The sequence below is a fragment of the Cherax quadricarinatus genome, chromosome 17 (genome assembly GCF_038502225.1).
Source record: "Cherax quadricarinatus isolate ZL_2023a chromosome 17, ASM3850222v1, whole genome shotgun sequence".
NCBI lineage: Eukaryota > Metazoa > Arthropoda > Malacostraca > Decapoda > Parastacidae > Cherax > Cherax quadricarinatus.
The window spans coordinates 29,351,631-29,370,213 of record NC_091308.1 but is presented as its reverse complement, the minus strand read 5'-3'; the positions used below and the strand labels follow the sequence as shown (position 1 = coordinate 29,370,213).

General features: G+C 41.2%; 1 long non-coding RNA gene across 1 annotated transcript in view; it reads left to right on the top strand.

Annotated features, from left to right (window-relative positions):
* Positions 1–16,068, top strand: part of LOC138852826 (uncharacterized) — a 49,312-nt gene extending 33,244 nt beyond the window's left edge. The window contains exons 2-3 of the long non-coding RNA XR_011392103.1: positions 13,223–13,295; positions 15,830–16,068. This is a non-coding gene — a long non-coding RNA (uncharacterized lncRNA). The remainder of the gene's footprint in view (positions 1–13,222; positions 13,296–15,829) is intronic.
* Positions 16,069–18,583: the final 2,515 nt, after the last annotated feature.

The window sequence follows — 18,583 nt, the reverse complement described above, 5'->3', positions numbered from 1 at the left end:
GCGGGGCAGGGGTAGAGGGCAGCAAGAGATTGAGGTAGAAAGGGCTGAAGGTATCATCAGAGTTTGTGAAGCCAGTTGTTGTCAAAAAGTCAATGAGAGAGTCCGGATGAAAGGTGGGTCCATCAGCGAGAAGGGAAGGTAAAGAGAGAGCAGCGGAAGGAAGACGACGTTGGAGGTATATTCTGTGTGCTCGTTGATAAAGTGGGCAGTCTAATAGAATGTGGCTAACTAATAATGGAACCTGACAATTCTCACAGAGAGGAGCAGGGCGCCTCTCCATGAGATAACCATGAGTAAGACGAGTATGGCCAGTACGAATATGGGAGAGAGTAGTCTCCCAACCTCGACACTGGTGACAAGAAGACGGCCAGTAATCTATACTCGGTTTAATAGATTGAAGTTTGTTACCAAGCATAGTAGACCAATGTTGTTGCCAACGGGTGTGAAGGTGGGTAGCTATTGCAGCAAAATAGTCCGTAAATGGAACACCTCTATATGAAACTGGTAGGTCATGTACTGCTGACCGCGCAGCAGTGTCTGCCTGTTCATTGCCCTGTACGTCAACATGACCAGGGACCCAACAAAAAACTATCTTTATGCTTGGAAGAGATGCGGCATAGCCAAACTTGGATACGGAGGACTAAGGGGTGAGGTGTATCAAATTTCTGTATAGCCTGTAAAGCACTAAGGGAGTCTGAGACAACCACAAATGATGACATAGGCATAGATGCAATATGGATAAGTGCTGCAAGAATGGCATACAATTCAGCAGTAAAGATACTAGCCGAAGATAGTAAATGTCCTTGTACGACGCTGTCTGGAAACACTGCTGCGAATCCTACGCTGTCAGAAGACTTAGAGCCATCTGTGTACACTGCAATGGCATGAGAATGAGAGTGGAAGTGGTCAAGAAAAAGAGAGCGGGAAGCTAACGTAGACAGTTGGGCTTTCGAGCAAGGGAGTGAGAAAGAACAGACTCGAACAGCTGGAACTTCCCATGGGGGTAGGGAAAAGTGAGATGCTACATGAACATAGAAAGGTGGTAAATGAAGAGAAGACAAGAGTGAATGTAGGTGAAGGGAGAAGGGACGGAGCAAACAGGGGCGGTGAACAAATAATGTCTACTAATATCGGTGACCATTCTATAAATGGAAGGATTGCGGAGATCATGAGAGCATACATAGTAGCGAAGGCAATGGGCATCATGGCGATCAGATAAGGATGGAATGTTCACTTCTGCATAGAGGCTCTCAACAGGGGAAGAGCGAAAAGCACCAAGGCATAAACGTAATCCTTGGTGATGAATGGGGCTAAGGCTAGAGAGAGTAGCAGGAGAGGCCGCTGAATAGATCTGGTCACCATAATCAAGTTTCGATAAAATGAGGGCGAAATGTAGGCAAAGGAGAGTTCGACGATCAGCTCCCCATGAAAGATGAGCAAGGGTTTTAAGAAGGTTCAGCCGGCTGTGACAAGTTGCCTTCAGAGAGGTAATGTGAGGTTTCCAGGATAACCTATGGTCAAAGAGGCCTAGAAACCTGACTGTATCACGTTCAGGGATATGGAAGCCATAGAGGTACAAAGGATGATCGGAGGTGACAGAGCATCTAGTGAAAGTAATTTGGCGAGTTTTGGTACTGGAAAATTTAAACCCATGTGTGGTGGCCCAATTGAAAACACGGTCGACCGCATGTTGGAGAGAAACTGTAATGAGGTGACAGTCAGCACCTGCACATGCAATAGCGAAGTCATCAACATAGAGTGATGACCAAATATTGGATGGAAGACTAGAGGCCAAATCATTTATAGCAAGGAGAAAAAGTGTTGTGCTCAGAACACATCCCTGGGGGACACCTTCAGCTTGGATAAAGTCCGGGGAGAACACATTATTAACCCGAACACGGAAATGTCTGTCAATTAAAAAGTTCTTAAGGAAGGATGGTAGATTGCCTCGAAGGCCTAAGGAGTGGGCTTGGGCCAGAATATTATACCTCCAAGTTGTGTCATATGCCTTCTCAAGGTCAAAAAATATGGCAGTAACTGAGTGGTTATTCGCAAAGGCATTACGAACATACGTATCCAAGCATAGTAAGGAGTCTATGGTAGAACGGCCCTTACGAAAGCCATATTGACGAGTGGAGAGACTGTTGTGTCTCTAAATACCACTAAACGTTTATTTACCAGGCGTTCCATCACTTTGCAAACTGCACTGGTAAGAGCAATGGGACGATAGTGGGAGGCTTCATGTCCCGTAGTACCCGGTTTGCGGAAAGGGAGAACAATGGCAGATTTCCACAGCTGTGGAAGAACTCCTTGTGACCAAATAAGATTGAAAAGGCATAATAGGACTGCAAGGACTGACTGATGTAAATGTTGTAGCATACGAATATGAATGTCGTCAGGCCCAGCTGTCGATGATCGGCAAGCTGAGTGTTGCCTCCAGTTCCTGAAGTGTAAAAGGCACATTATCCTGTTCTCTGGGAGAAGAAAAGTCCAAGGGTGCTAACTCTCTGGCAGACTTTGAGGAAAGAAACGAGGGGCATAGATGGAGCCCCTGAGAAATATGGACCAGATGACGCCAATTTCATTGGCAACATCTAGTGGGTTTGCTATATCAACACTGGCAACCCGCAGAACAGGAGCCGGGTCAGGAGAATATTTACCACTCAGTTTTCGTACTTTTTTCCAGACTGCACTCATAGAGGAAGCAGAGGTGATGGTGGAGACATAATCTCGCCAGCAAGTGCCTTTAGCGTCACGAATGACACGGCGAGTGATCGCACGCTTCTGCTTAAAATCAAGAAGTCTCTCCGTGGTTCTATTGTACCAGTACCTGCCCCATGCAGCGCGTTTCAAACGTACTGCAGGAGACCACCAAGGCACGCATTTCTGAGAATGCCTGCCCGAAGTTTGGGGTATAGAATGAGAAGCTGCAGTTAAAACAGAGGAGAAGAGGTAAAAGCTCATCAATGGAGGACGAAGAAGGAACCTCACTAAAAACAGTTAGTTGTGAGTAAAGGTTCCAATTTGCCTGATCAAATTGCCAGCGTGGGATACGAAGAGGTGGTGAATATGAAGGAGAAGCAAGAATGATTGGAAAATGATCGCTGTCATGTAAATCCGGGAGAACAGACCAGGTGAAGTCTAATGCGGCGGAGGAAGAGCAGACCGAGAGATCGATGCAAGAGAGAGTATGAGTCTGAGGATCAAAATGGGTGTGAGTACCTGTATTTAAAACATGGAGGGGGTGGGTAGCAAGAAAAGTCTCTAACTGAATGCCACGGGAATCACAGTGAGACCCCCCCAGAAGAAATGATGGGCATTAAAATTGCCAACAGAAGTGGTGGCGGTAATGACAAAACAAGAAAGACAATATCCGGGATAGATAATGCCCGAGAAGGAGAGAGATACAAAGAAGAGTGTATACCACCTATGCAAGTGGATACGGGCTGCTGTGTAATGCAGCGAAGTACGAACAAATAGCTGATGGTACAGAATATCAGTGCGTAGAAGAAGGGCAATTTCATTAAAGGTCCCATCAGGAAAAGGATCTGAAGAATACAATAAATTATAGCCTGAGATGGGATAGATAACGGCAGAGTGTAATTTTGGTTCTTGTAAGGCATGTAAGCAAACACCAACAGGGGAAAACTGGGAGAGCAACATCTGAAGCTCACCCTGATTACCCGAGGCCGCGAATATTCCACTGTAAATAGGCCATGATTGGCAATGATAAAGATACCTGAAATCCGCAGGTAAGGGTACCTACGGACTAGAAGGGTTAGAAAAGCCCACATGCGGTGGCAAAGGAAAATGCTCAAGTAGCGAAGGAACGGTGCGTTGTGAAGAAAGGAATTGCGCAGATGGAGAAGAGGAAAGAGAAGAAACAGAGGGTGGATCAGTGTCCATTGATGGTTTGGTCTCTGCAATATATTCAGAGATTGCTTCCAGTGTTTCGGAGTTCAGAGACGTCGTATGGGAGACAATATTGGAGATGGAAGGAGGAGGAGTTTGAGTAAAGATCGGAGCTGTAATGGACTGTACCAAGGTAGGAGGGGGAGGGTGAAAGGGTGGAGGGAACTGGAGAAGTGTGGGAGGGGACAGAAGAGGCAGAAACCCGGGAGGTGGCAGAAAAGGAAGAAACTTGGGAGGGGACAGGGGAGGAAGGCGCAGTACGAGGAGGATAAACCTCCACACTTGTAATGGAGCCAGTGAAAGGGGAAGACCTAGGTACAGAGACCAGGAAGGTAAAATGTGGAGGTGGCTGAAGGGAAGGAGGGGTTAAAGGAGATTTGTTGGACCTCTGAGAAGTAGAGGGACAATTGGGAGGAGGTGTCGTACGAGGTCTTGTTGATACCGGGGTTTGTGAGGGAGAACACGAAGTGAGGACAGACTGAGGTGTTGAAGTAGGGATGTCTGAGCCCAGGACAGCAAAAGAATTAGATACAGGAGTGACTATGGGACTGGCAACCGCAGAGGAGGCTGCAAAAGATGGGACCCCAGAAGTGGGGGGATGTTTAGAAACACGAGAATAAGAAACATGGGGTAATCTCCCTTGGAGGTGGAGATGAGAAACTACCATAGCATAAGGGAGACCTTCTGCCTCTTTGAGGCAACGAATTTCCCGCTCATTTAAGTAGACCTGGCAACAGCGAGAATACGAAGGGTGAGCCTCATGACAATTAAGGCAAGAGGGAGGTCGACTGCAAGATGTATTAGAATGGTCATCGGCACCACAGACTGGGCATTCGGCTATAGATCTGCAATATTTTGCTGGGTGACCAAATTGCCAGCAATTCCTACACTGTTGTGATGTAGGGATCACCTTCCAAACTTGTAACTGATGTCCTGCTACATAAACAGAGGATGGGAGTTCATGGCTGTCAAAAGTTAAACGAGCCACATTGCAAGGGCATCGTCTTCGCCCGCGGGCGGGAAGAACGTAAGTGTCTACCTTGAGAATTGGGATATCTTGGAGTTCCAGAATGCCATTGCCACATGTCTGGAAATTCTGTTGGACTATGGTATGGGGCAGAATAACAGTACCACTACAAGAATTGAGGGAATGATGTTTTTCGATAGTGATAGGAATAGTATCGATATGTGAAAGAAGAGAAAGAGCATGAGCTTGGGTAGAATTCTGGACTGTGATGATGCATGTACCACTCTTAAGAGCATGAAAGGAAATATCTCTACCAACGTGGCATAGGAGCGCTTTGCCAATACTATGGTCAGAAAGATAGGAAGTAGAAGTCGGTCGTAATGTAAAGAATTTAGTCCATTGTGTGGTCCGAAACTGAGTGTGGAGAGGGAGTGCATGATGTGTTGGTCTTTTCCGAGTAGAATGGGAAGGTAACGAAGTAACATCGTCAGGAGACTGTCGTTGGCATTTAGAAGTGGGACCAGAGTCGGTCCGATGTGAGACGGGCTGGCGATTCGAAAATCGTCGCGCCATAGAGGGAGAGGCCAGAAGCATAGTCAAAGGAGAGCGGAGGTCAGACAAATCGAAGGAGTCAGTGGAAGCCCCGGTACCTGAAGCGGGTGAGGAAACAGCACCAGCAAGAGATACAGGGGCCTTAGGAATGTCCAAAGAGTGGCCAAAAGACGAGGCGAGGTCAGAACAGGGTGCGGTAACAAGAAGGGGCCCGGGGGTAGTGGGGTCATGGATTTGGGACTCCATGGTTAGGTTACTCCTTTCTTTTTGTTTTTAAGAAAAAAAAAGAAAGAAAAGAAAATAAAAATAAAAAAAAGAATAAGAAAAGGGGGGACTGGGGAGGGATAGTTCCTAGGAGGAATGAAAGGGCCAGAAATCTCCCTCCGCGCCCAAGAGGACCTCAGCACCGCAAGTAGCGCAGATGCAGCATGGAACCCACGCCATACCCTAACCTTCATGACAGTAAACCAGCAATCCGGGATAGCAACCTCACATCTGCCGAGCTACCTCGGTGGACAAAAGAGAGGGCGGCCGGATATCCGCCACAAAGCATACCTCCTTCGGCCACAACCCCCGGAATCTGAAAGGTGGCTTCCAGAGATACACCAGTCGCCCGGAAGACACCCAAAGCCACCCTCCGGGATACCGGAGAGGGATCGGAACATCCCCAGGCGATCCAGATCCCACGGCAAACTACACCACCACCAAGAACCTCAACGGAATTGGATGGACCCCGGTACCCTTCCCCCTACCTATGAACTAGTGTGCCTGTGGGAAAAATCCCAAAGGCCAAAAAGAGGAAGGGCAAAAGGGAGGGGTGGGGAGGAGGAGGAAAGGAAAAAGGGGAGGATGGGGAAGATGGGATAGGGAAGGGGGGATCGGGGGGTAATTAGGTTTGGTCTGAGGAAGGAGACTGACAGGTCTAATTCCTCAGACCAGGAGCCTCTTCACCACGCCAAAGAGACCCCCTTGAAGAGGTCAGCACCATAGACTGGGCATTCGGCCATGGACCTGCAATATTTCGCTGGATGACGAAAACACCAGCAATTTCTACAATGTTGCAGTGTAGGGATCACCTTTCGAACTTGTAAACGGTGTCCCACAATATAAACTGAGGACAGAAGCTCACGGCATTCAAAAGTTAAGTGAGTTATATTGCAAGGGTATGGTCTCCACCTGCTGCAAGGGAAGACATAAATGTCTACTTCGAGGATTGGGAGGTCTTGGAGCTCAAGCTGTTCCAGAATGTCATCACCACATGTCTAGAAATTCTGTTGGACAATGGTATGAGGTAGAATGACAGTATCACTACAAGAATTGAGAGAATGATGTTTCTCAATAGTTACAGGAATAGCATCTATGGTTGTAAGGAGAGAAAGATTGCAAGGTTGGCTAGCATTCTGTACCATGACTATGTGTGCACCATTCTTGAGAGCATGAAAGGAGTACCTTGCTAATATTATGATCTGAAAGAAAGTCAGGAGAAGTCGGTTGCAGAGTAAAAAACTTGAGTCCATTGTGTAATTTGAAACATAGCGTGTAAGAGGGAGTGTCGTGCCAGTCTTTTCTGGGCAAAATGAGAAGGAAGTGAAGGAATATCATCAGGTAATGGTCTTGGGCATTTAGGTGTGGGGATAGGAGATGGTCCGACATGGGACGGGCAGATCTGAAAATAGCCACACCATAGAAGGAGAAACCGGAAGCATGGTCAAACAAGTGCAGAGGTCAGATGTATCAAAGAGTTAGGCAGAACCCCGGTACCAGCAGGAGGTACAGGGGCATGAGTTATGTCCGAAGAGTGGTCAAATAATGAAGTAGGGTGGGAACACGGTGTGATAGCAAAAAGGGGCCCGGTGGGAGCTGTTTCATGGACTTGGGATTCCATGATTATGTCACTTCTTTCTTTTTTGCTTAAAAAAAAAAGAGGGGAGGGGACATGGAGGGATAGATCCTAGGAGGAATGAGGACATAAATCCCCCTCCACACCTAAGAGGACCCCAGCACCGCAGTAGTGCAGATGTGGCATAAAACCTGTGCCATACCCTACCCTTCATGCCAGTAACTCAGCAATCCGAGATAGCAACCTCACACATACCTAGCCACCTCGGTAGACAAAAGAGAGGGTGGCCGGATACCCGCCACAAAGCATTTCTCCTTCAGCCGCCACTCCGGGGAATCCAAAAGGTAGCTTCCAGAGATACACGCATCACCCGAAAGACACCCAGGGAGACTGGAGAATAAGTGGGACATCCCCAGGTGATCCAGATTCCTTGGCAAACTACAACACCACCACAGACCTCAATGTAATGGGATGGACCATGGTACCCTTCCCCCTATCTAGGAACGAGTGCGCCTGTAGAAAGAATCCCAAAGGCTGAAAACAGGAAGGGGATAGGGAGGATGGGATAGGGAAGGGGGGATTGGGAGGTAATTAGGTTCAGTCTGAGGAAGGAGACCAAAAGGTCTAATTCCTCAGACCAAGAGACTCTTCACTGCACCAAGGAGCCCCCCTTGAAGAGGCATGGACCTGCAATATTTTGCTGGGTGGCCAAAGCGCCTGCAATTTCTTCACTGTTGTGGTGTAGGGATCAACTCTCGGGTTTGGAGACAGTGTCCGGCAATATAAATGGAAGACAGAAGCTCACGACAGTCAAAAGTTAAGCAAGCTACGTTGCAGGGGTAGCATCTCCACCTGCGGGTAGGTGGTATATACATGTCTACTTCGAGAATTGGGAGGTCTTACAGCTCAAGTTGTTCGAGAATGTCATCACCACATGTCTGGAAGTTATGTTGAACAATGGTATGAGGCAGAATGATGGTACCACTACAAGAATTGAGGGTGGTGTTTTTGAACTGTTACAGGGGTACCATCTACTGTGGTAAGGAGAGAAAGATGGTGGGCTTGGCTAGCACTGTGTATCACGACGATGCGTGTACCACTCTTGAGAGCATGAAATGAAATATTTTGACCAATTTGGTGTAGGGGCACCTTCCCGATACTATGATCTGAAAGATAATCAGTGGGAGATGGTGGTTGTAGAGTAAAAAACTTAGTCCATTGTGTACTTTGATATGTAGTGTGTAAGGGAAGAGAGTGTTGTGCAGATCTTTTCTGGGCAGAGAAGTAATAGAAGTGTCATCAGTTAATGATCTTGGTTGTTTAGGTGTGGGACCGGAGTTGGTCTGCTGTGAGATGGGTGGGTGATCCGAGAATCGTCGCACCATGGGGAGAGAAGCCGGAAACATGGTCAGAGAAGTGCGGAGGTCGGATGTATCGAAGGAGTCAGGTGAAGCCTCGGCACCTGGAGCTGGTGACGAAACAACACCAGCAGAAGGTACAGGGGCGCTAGAAAGGTCAGAAAAACAGTCAACAGATTCCACCGCAAAGTGCACCACCACCAAGGACCTCAACAGAATGGGTTGGACCATGGTACCCTTCCCCCTACCTAGGAACTAGAATGCCTGAGGGAAGAACCCCAAAGGTTGAAAACGGGAAGGGGATAGGGGAGGGATGGGGAGAGGAGAGGAGGAATGGGAGGGGAGGAATGGGGAGGATGGGATAGGGAAGGGTGGATTCGGGGGGTAATTGGGTTCGGTCTGAGGAAGACCAAAAGGTTCAATTCCTCAGAGCAATAGCCTCTTTACCATGACAAAAAGCCCCCCTTAAAGAGGTTATTAAACTGAAGGCTATCTTAATGTTTTAAGATACAAATATAATTATTATAACTATTATTATTATTACTGGAATAGGAGAAATAAATTACACATGTCAAAAGTTTATTACAAAAGTATGCTACAAGTCAGGTACATTAATATATACAGGTACAGTACGAGATACTAGTCTGAGACCTATTTTATTACAAACTTCCAAATTAGTTTACCAATAAAAGTTTCCTTTGACTATTAGTGTGTCCATAATAAAAAGGACAAAATTTTATACATTTTTAAATCTGTTCTACCAAATGTTCTTTATATACAATCTTGTTGAACAGAATATATTTTGTACAGCATGTATATTTATTCTAGTTAAAGCACCCTGCAAGTACTGTAATACTCTGTGAAATACAATTTGAAAGCCATATACTGTGCCATAAAAATAAACACATTTTTATATTAAGCACGTATGCACACACATAGTGGCAGGTAGGCGGTTACATTCCTGAAATTATCGCTTAGTGTAAAACAGCGATGTGTCTCATTTACATGAAAATTAGGGTTTGGTATACAACACCTCCAAGAGACATAAAAATTAAAGCTTTTATTTCATCAAAATAATACAGTTTTTGATACCTTATATTGTAGATGTGGCTGTTAACCTAACACTACCATCTATCACCACCTACCAGCACTATTACCACCTAATACCATCAATCACCACCCTCCTCCATCACTTAAAGCCAGATATATTTTGTATTGCAATAGTTACCACCTTCATAACTTACCAGTCCCATCACCTATGATCACCTACCAACACTATAATCATCTAACACTAGTTTCTTTTAAAAAGTCAGAGTCTGCATGAAACATGGGATTTTCAGAGAGATGAACTAACAATGTGACCCAGCCTTCTCACAGAGTGGTACCAGGCATTTCTCTATTTGGTATGTGTGTGCGAGTCATGTGTCTCTGATTCGTAATCGTGAGTGTAGTTCCCCACACTCAACAGTGGGAAGACGGTCAGAACCCCAATTATGGTATGACTGAAAACCATTTGAATCTTAACTTAGACCAACATTGTTTCCAGCAATTTCTGAGTTTTTGAAAGAGCATTGAAAAATAATCTCTTGCGAGAAATTGTTAAAAGTTGACCAAGTAGCTTAATCTGATGGTGCAATGAAGAAATAACCAGTTATCCACCTGAGCTCAGTAAGCCCACATTAACCCCTCCCTCCACTTTCATTTCAAGAAGACAGCATTATCAGAATGTTAAGTTATACTGTTGTGATTTTTACCTAGTGCACCACCTGTAATAAAAAAAAAAGTTGGGCAAATCTGGAGGTGTCTAGAATGTAACCCTAATTTTCACATAAATACTTCACTGCTAACAATATATTAAATTATGTGCTGATTTTCAGGAACATAATCCTTGCATTATCAAGAGGGCTTACTGTAACAAGAAACCAGATTATTTTTACAATAAGTGAAACAGTGGTAAGCATGAAAATTAATAACAATGAGAGCTTGTATGTATTGTATAGACTTCCCTAAGGGTGTAAATACAACCCAGAATTTTCTCATTGATCAAATCACCTTGACAAGGAACAAACTGTAATATGCAATCCTGAAAAATGCCATACATCTGAGGAGGCTGTCCTCCAAGCAGTAGAGCTTGGAAGTCTTTGCTATGGACAGAGAGGAAGTAAACGTGTTACTATTTCCTCTACACTGTCAAAATTTATGAAGTAGGAAAACCTGTTAGACTTACATTTTCTAATTTGGGTCATGAAAATACAGTAAACAGTATAGGATTTGTAAAGAAATCTGCTTTAATTGATTTAATCTCAATTAGGTTAGTGAATAGTTACCCAGTGTGATCCACCCCTCATTTACACACTAACTTTTTCAACCCTCTAAACTGCTTACAAAATAAATTTAAGTCAGTGTGGACAATGTAAATACACACTCAAAGCAAGTCCTACATGACTTAATTTATACTCGGAGAACATTTTACCACTTATGTATAAATTTTGTATATACATAAGTGGTAAAACGTTCTCCAAGCATAAATTAAGTCACGTAGGATTTGCTTTGAGTGTGTATTTATATTGCCAACACTGACTTAAATTTATTTTGTAAGCAGTTTAGAGGGTTGAAAAAGTTAGTGTGTAAATGAGGGGTGGATCACACTGGGTAACTATTCACTAACCTAATTGAGATTAAATCAATTACCTAATTGAGATTAAATCAATTACCTAATTGAGATTAAATCAATTACCTAATTGAGATTAAATCAATTAAAGCAGATTTCTTTACAAATCCTATACTGTTTACTGTATTTTCATGACTCAAATAAGAAAATGTAAGTCTAACAGGTTTTCCTACTCTTAACTTTAACATTACAGCAGTACCAGGGCAATGTGTGGTGTGAATATAATGCAGAGAATTCGTAGTTTGGAAGTTAGGAGGAGGTGCGGGATTACCAAAACTGTTGTCCAGAGGGCTGAGGAAGGGTTGTTGAGGTGGTTCGGACATGTAGAGAGAATGGAGCGAAACAGAATGACTTCAAGAGTGTATCAGTCTGTAGTGGAAGGAAGGCGGGGTAGGGGTCGGCCTAGGAAGGGTTGGAGGGAGGGGGTAAAGGAGGTTTTGTGTGCGAGGGGCTTGGACTTCCAGCAGGCATGCGTGAGCGTGTTTGATAGGAGTGAATGGAGACAAATGGTTTTTAATACTTGACGTGCTGTTGGAGTGTGAGCAAAGTAACATTTATGAAGGGATTCAGGGAAACCGGCAGGCCGGACTTGAGTCCTGGAGATGGGAAGTACAGTGCCTGCACTCTGAAGGAGGGGTGTTAATGTTGCAGTTTAAAAACTGTAGTGTAAAGCACCCTTCTGGCAAGACAGTGATGGAGTGAATGATGGTGAAAGTTTTTCTTTTTCGGGCCACCCTGCCTTGGTGGGAATCGGCCGGTGTGATAATAAAAAAAAAATAATTACTTTTTTGTGAAGAAAATATCGTAAATAAAATCTAAATTTAAAGTATGTAAATATATCATTCATGTGGTGCAGTGCAGTACAGTTCCTGCATCAATGGTAACTGTCATGAATAGTACAGCCAGTAATACTGTACTCCAGAAAGTAGTGCCAATGATAACAGAGGTGTGAGATGGATAATATAAATATATACATGTAATTATTAATTATAATGATGTATATTTAAACACATCAAATGATAACCAACATACAGTGGAACCTCAAATATCGAACTTTCTTCGGTCCAGAAGGCTGTTCGAGTGCCTTTACCGAATGAATTTATTTCCATCAGGAATAATGTAAATTAGATTAGTCCATTTCAGACCCTCAAAAATACACTTATAAAAGCACTTACAAAAATGCACTTACATAATTGGTCGTGTTGGAAGCAGTTCGATTTTTGAGGTTCCACTGTATGTGACGTGTAAATAAATATTTCAATACACATGTATACTTGTGTAAAACAAACAATTAACAAATACTTATCAGTATTATATACCATGCAGTAATGTACTTAGATTCTATGCAAGGATGCATAACATAGCCAAACTAGGCTTAATACTAATACTTAATACTTCAACACTGTACAGAGGTAAAATGTCATTATTTTTCACATTTATTATTGCAAGTATTCAGTCCAGTTTCTTATACAGTGGTACCTCGAGTTACCAACTTAATTCACTTCAGAAGGCTGTTCAAGTGCTGATACTGAACGAATTTGTTCCCATAAGGAATAATGTAAATTAGATTAGTCCATTTCAGACCCCCAAAAAATAAACTTACAAAAGCACTTACAAAAATACACTTACATAATTGTTCAAGTTGGGAGCTCTTTAAAACTCAAGGTACCACTGTACAGTGGAACCTTGGTTTTCGTTAGCCCTGGTTTTCATCAAATTTGGTTTTTGACGACTTTTTTTTTTTTTGTCAAAATATTGTCCCAGTTTTTGTTCCTCACCTTGGTTTTTATCTGCTGTACCAAACATATCCGCATGCCCGCACCCACACAAAGCATCCCAGGCATGCATTCTGAGTCAGTCTGGCTTTTTTTCTGCGCGTTCATACAAAACATTTCATAATAATCTATTGTTTTTTGTTCCAGTTTATTGAGTGCGACTGCTAAATAAGCCACCATGGGGCCAAAGAAAGTTCTGAGTGCCAGCCCTTCGATAAAGGTGAGAAACATGATAGAATTCAAGAAAGAACTTGTAGAAAAGTATGAAAGTGCAGTACATGTGGTCGATCTCGTCAAGATGTACGGGAAGTCCTCATCAATGACAATGCCGTGTCTCCTTTTAGACAAATCTTTAAGAGACGCCAGAAACAGACCTCTCTGGACAGATTTTTTTGTGGGACAGGGGTACAGTGGCTCTCAAACTGGTCCTAGTGCCAGTAAAAGACAAAGAAGGGCAGTAACCCCCAGTAGGGACTTGATACCTGAAGTCCTTATGGAAGGGGAATCTCCTTCCAAACAATAAACTCTCCTCCCTTTTCCCTCACCGTCATCCATATGCTAACGAGTCTTCAATAAAGGTAAAACTGATTTAACCCTTTGACTGTTTCGACCGTATATATGTGTCTTACGAGCCAGTGTTTCAGACGTATATATACTGAATAATTCTAGCGGCTTCAAATCAAGCAGGAGAAAGCTGGTAGGCCCACATGTGAGAGAATGGGTCTGTGTGGTCAGTGTGCACTATATAAAAAAAAAAAAATCCTGCAGCACACAGTGCATAATGAGAGAAAAAAAAACGTGTTTTTGAATTAAAGCACCGACTTTGAGGTGTATTTTCCTATAGTATTTATGGTTGTATTCTCGTTTTCTTGGTCTCGTTTGATAGAATGGAAAACATGTTACAGAAATAGAGATGATTTTGATTAGTTTCACGATAAAAACGACCTTGAAATTTAGCGGAAATGTTCGATTTTTACCAATGTTCAAGAGTAAGCAAATCACACCACACGTCCAATACACATCAACTGGGGAGTCTAATATTCTTTCACTAGTGCACTGATATTATTTATACCATTTTTACAATAATGAAGTAGTCTGTATAACAGTCAATCTTCTATTTTTCGTGTGAATAAAAAATCAAAACAGAAAGCAAGAGTAATATAAGAGGGGCCTGCAGACATGACTAATGAACAGAGGATATGTTATTTTAGTGCCAAGAATGTCTGCATTGTTTATTCTGGGCTCTATTTTGAAATTGGCATCTTTTATAATTTGCATGAAATTGACCAAATTGCCAATTTCTGACCACTTTACTGGGTAGCTGAAATTGGTAAATGGGTGGTTTCTTATACTCAATTGATAGAAAACACGGAGTTCTAAAGAAATAGCTTTGAGTTTGGTCAACTGGAACAATGGAATTGGCCGAAAATAGGGCTCATAGTCGGCGAAATTGCCGATGTGTATACATATATCGCCGAGATCACTTACTATGCGGGAGCGCAATTCTGTAAGTTTTCGATCAAATTTCGTACTTTTGGTGTCATTACCATCGGGTCAAGATTCTCTATCATTTCATAAGAAAAAATAATTTTTTTTTTTCCAAAAATTTTTCGACACCAGAAGACACTTCAGAATTTGGAGTTGCAACAGTCAAAGGGTTAAATGTTCATTTATCCATTAAAATTAGTGCTTTATATTTATTTCTCATTTTTTTTGTATGTAAAACTATAATTATTCTCTATAAAATGTATTTTTCGTTAATATTTTTGGGTGTCTGAAATGGATTAACTGGGTTTACATTATTTCTTATGGGAAATATTGCTTTAGTTTTTGTCAAATTTGGTTTTCGTCAGACTGGAACGAATTAAAAACAAAAACTGAGGTTTCACTGTACTCTACAACCCTTAAAAAACATAAAATTAATAAAAATGTGTCCACAGCAAACATGTCACAGCTCCCACCTGTGCACAGTTTCAAGGTCTGACTATGTGCAATGACTTATTTGTATATACAGGAGCCGAGCTATGCTTGTGGTGTCCCAGCTTTGATAGTTACAGTAATTTACTATAATTTTTTTTTAAAGTTTCTAGTGGTTGTAGCACTTATTACCTCTTCTTGTAAATCATTCCACTGTTCCACACTTTATGAAGAAATTTTTTGTATGTGTGTAGTTACCTTAATACAAGAGTACACTAAATGTGTGTAGTTACCTTAAAAAAAGTGCACTCAGTGTGTGCAGATACCTTAATACAAGTGTACACTCAATGAGAAATCGGGTCTTAGCTTTATCTTTATACTGTACATTAAGATAACATATCTGAATATTATAAACTAACTAAATGTAAACTTGAACATATACTTACCAAAAGTAAGACATAATCTTGAATACAGTAATTCACATAACAAAAGTACTACAGATTATACATTTTTTAAGGAAAAGCGAGAAAATTATAATGTGTTTTACAGAGAACCATTTAATATACAGTAAACCCTCAATTTAATGAATCTCAATTTAGTGGACTTCAAAAACAGGGGACAAAATAAGCTAGGTCAATTCATTCAGAAACAACAAAGTCCATTGATTACAGAAGTCTCCATGGTTATGATCATAGTTAAACAATCTTATGTCTATCCAACGCAATCACCATTACAGGCTATTAAATCAATGGTTTTTCTTTCTGTAATTCATGATTTTTATTCAGAAAATCACGTTGCTGACCTTACAAGACTGTAATGAAATAATTTTATTATAAGGATGTAAAGGATGGTCACAAGGAAGAGCAGCAAAGGAATTTAATAATAATCATCCAGAAAAGTCAATAGTTCTCAGTAGCAAGACTCTTCAAGAACTTCCAAGCAAGATGAAGTTATCTCCATCACAGATATGTTGAGGAACATTCAAAGAAACCAATTTTTCTGCTTGCAAACATGGTTTCAGATAGGTGGAATTCAACTTATGTAGCCATCTGCACAAATAAATGGCTTTCCTATGATGTACAACTTTGTGGACAACCTCTACATTTACATATAAGTATTACCATAATTTCCCCAAAAAGTGTGTTGCTATATTAATAAAAAAAATTATAAAACTTACCACTTAGGTCATCTGAAGTCACCTAAAAGAGTCACTCTGAAAACGTCAAAACAACACACTTGTCACAATAAAAATCCAATGAAAATTAAAGACCATGTATAGGAAAAAATAATTTTAAGTCAGTTTAAGAGATGAAAGCTTAATTAAATTCTGCTAAAACAAAGCTAGAAATGGTCTGATTACAATATAACAATTAAGGTAGGTACGTATCACTGATCTCCTATTCAACTTTATCTCACTAAGCACTTTTATAATTGAAATAATCTATATAAAATATCTGTCTTTTCTCTCTCTTGACTTCCATTTCCTCATACATTCTTTCTCTCTCTCTCTCTTTATCTTTTCTTTAACTTCCAGCAATGTGGGGTCTTCTCACCCCCATCATGTACATAAAAGAATTGCGTTGTGTTAAATGTATTGTGTGGCTTAGCATATCATAAAAAAATTAAAACTACTGGAAACAAAATAAAAAATTAATCAATTTAAAATACAGTGGACCGCCACCTTACAAACGCATCGCGTTACGTTAAATCCACCATACGAAGCATTTGAATGCAAAAATTTTGCCTCACCTCAATAAAAAACTCGCCTTATGTGATTCATCCGGGATGCGTCCCATGTGTGGCCTCAGCGCCAGTGTTTACAAGCCAGCCAGTGTGGTCGCATCTATGCATACATTCGGTACATTTCACATTATCCCAGTGTTTTTAGTGCTTGTAACTGCAATATAAGTCACCATGGACCCCAAGAAAGCTTCTAGTGCCATCCCTGTGGTAAAAAGGGTGAGAATTAGTATGGAATTGAAAAGAGAGATTAAGGAAATGTGTGCAAAGTGGGTTGAACTGCAAACCTTTACGGATGAAAATCACCCTGACACAGCTACTGCAAGCCGTGTTGGCAACCTGTACAATGACAATGTTTTGGCCCATTTTAGGAGTCTTAAAGGAACGGGAGGTACAGAGCTCTATGGACAGATTTGTTGTGCGACAGAGGTCCAGTGGCTCTCAAGCTGGTCCTAGTGACATTAAAAGAAGAAGGGAAGTAACCCTGGAAAAGGACTTACTACCTTAAGTCCTAATGGAAGGGGATTCCCCTTCTAAACAAGAACTTCCACACTCTCCCCTCCTCCCATCCCATCAATCACCACCAGATCTTCAATAAAGGTAAGTGTCGTGTATTCTATTCTTAGTAGAATAGTAATTGTGCATGTCTTCTTCAGTTTGTATGTATTAAAATTAATATTTCATGTAGTAAAAATTTTTTTTTTTCATACTTTGGGGTGTCAGGAACGGATTAATTTGATTTCCATTATTTCTCATGGGGAAAATTAATTCGGCTAACGATAATTTCGGCTTACGATGAGCTCTCAGGAATGGATTAATATCATAAGGCGGGGGTCCACTGTAGTTGAAATTTATCAAAACTAATAAAGAGTAAAACTATAAGTCAAGAGTCCTTATCATTTCTGAATATAGTTACATTTAGTAAAAATAGCATTAAATATCATTAATTACACTTGAAACTTCATAAACTAATAAAATACCTAATGTATCAAAACATTCAAGTATATCATCCCTGAATGACAGTGTGGTTCATAGTAGGTGGGAGGGGGGGGCGGTTTGTAACGTTACAGTAATGGTTTCTAATAAGAGAGATATGCAAACAAGGAGGAAGTGTTGGAATGAAGGGTAATGGTTTCTAATTCAAAAGGGGCAAAGAAGTTGGGTGTGTTGGAAAGTATAAAAATTTTTAAAATACAGGACGAAGCAACCTGGGTCTGTTGAAAAATGCAAGTTTTTAACCCTTAACACTTAAATGGTCCAAACGTATATATACGTTTTTTCAACATCTGAAAGTATGTAAAAAAATGTAGATCTTCTTTTTTGTTTTACATTTGAAAAAGTGTAAAAAAACTTTTATCTACATTTTTTTTGTTATATTTGAAAATATGTAAAAAAAAAGTAGATCTACTTTTGTAGCACTACGAATTTGAACGCTGATCTGTTTGGACTGTTTAAGGGTTAAACTGTAGTGCTCCAAAAGTAGATCTATGTTTTTTTACATATTTAAAAAAAAAAAAAAAAAGGTAGATCTAAGTTTATTTACACGTTTTCAAATGTAAAAAAAACAAAAAGATCTACGGTTTTTTTTACATACTTTCAAATGTTGAAAAAACGCAGATCTGTGTTTGGACAGTTTAAGGGTTAATAAGTGTGGGACATAAGCAAGTATGATGCATTAAAAAGGATAATGATTTTGATAAGAGTGAGGAATACACAAGCATGGTTTCTTAGAAAAGGTAACAGTTTCTAAGTTGGACATAGACAAGAATGTGTACTGTTGCTAGGGTTGTCAGATGTGATTGTGGATGGGACTGTATGAGAAGTGATTGCTATTATGTTTGGGAAGGTGCA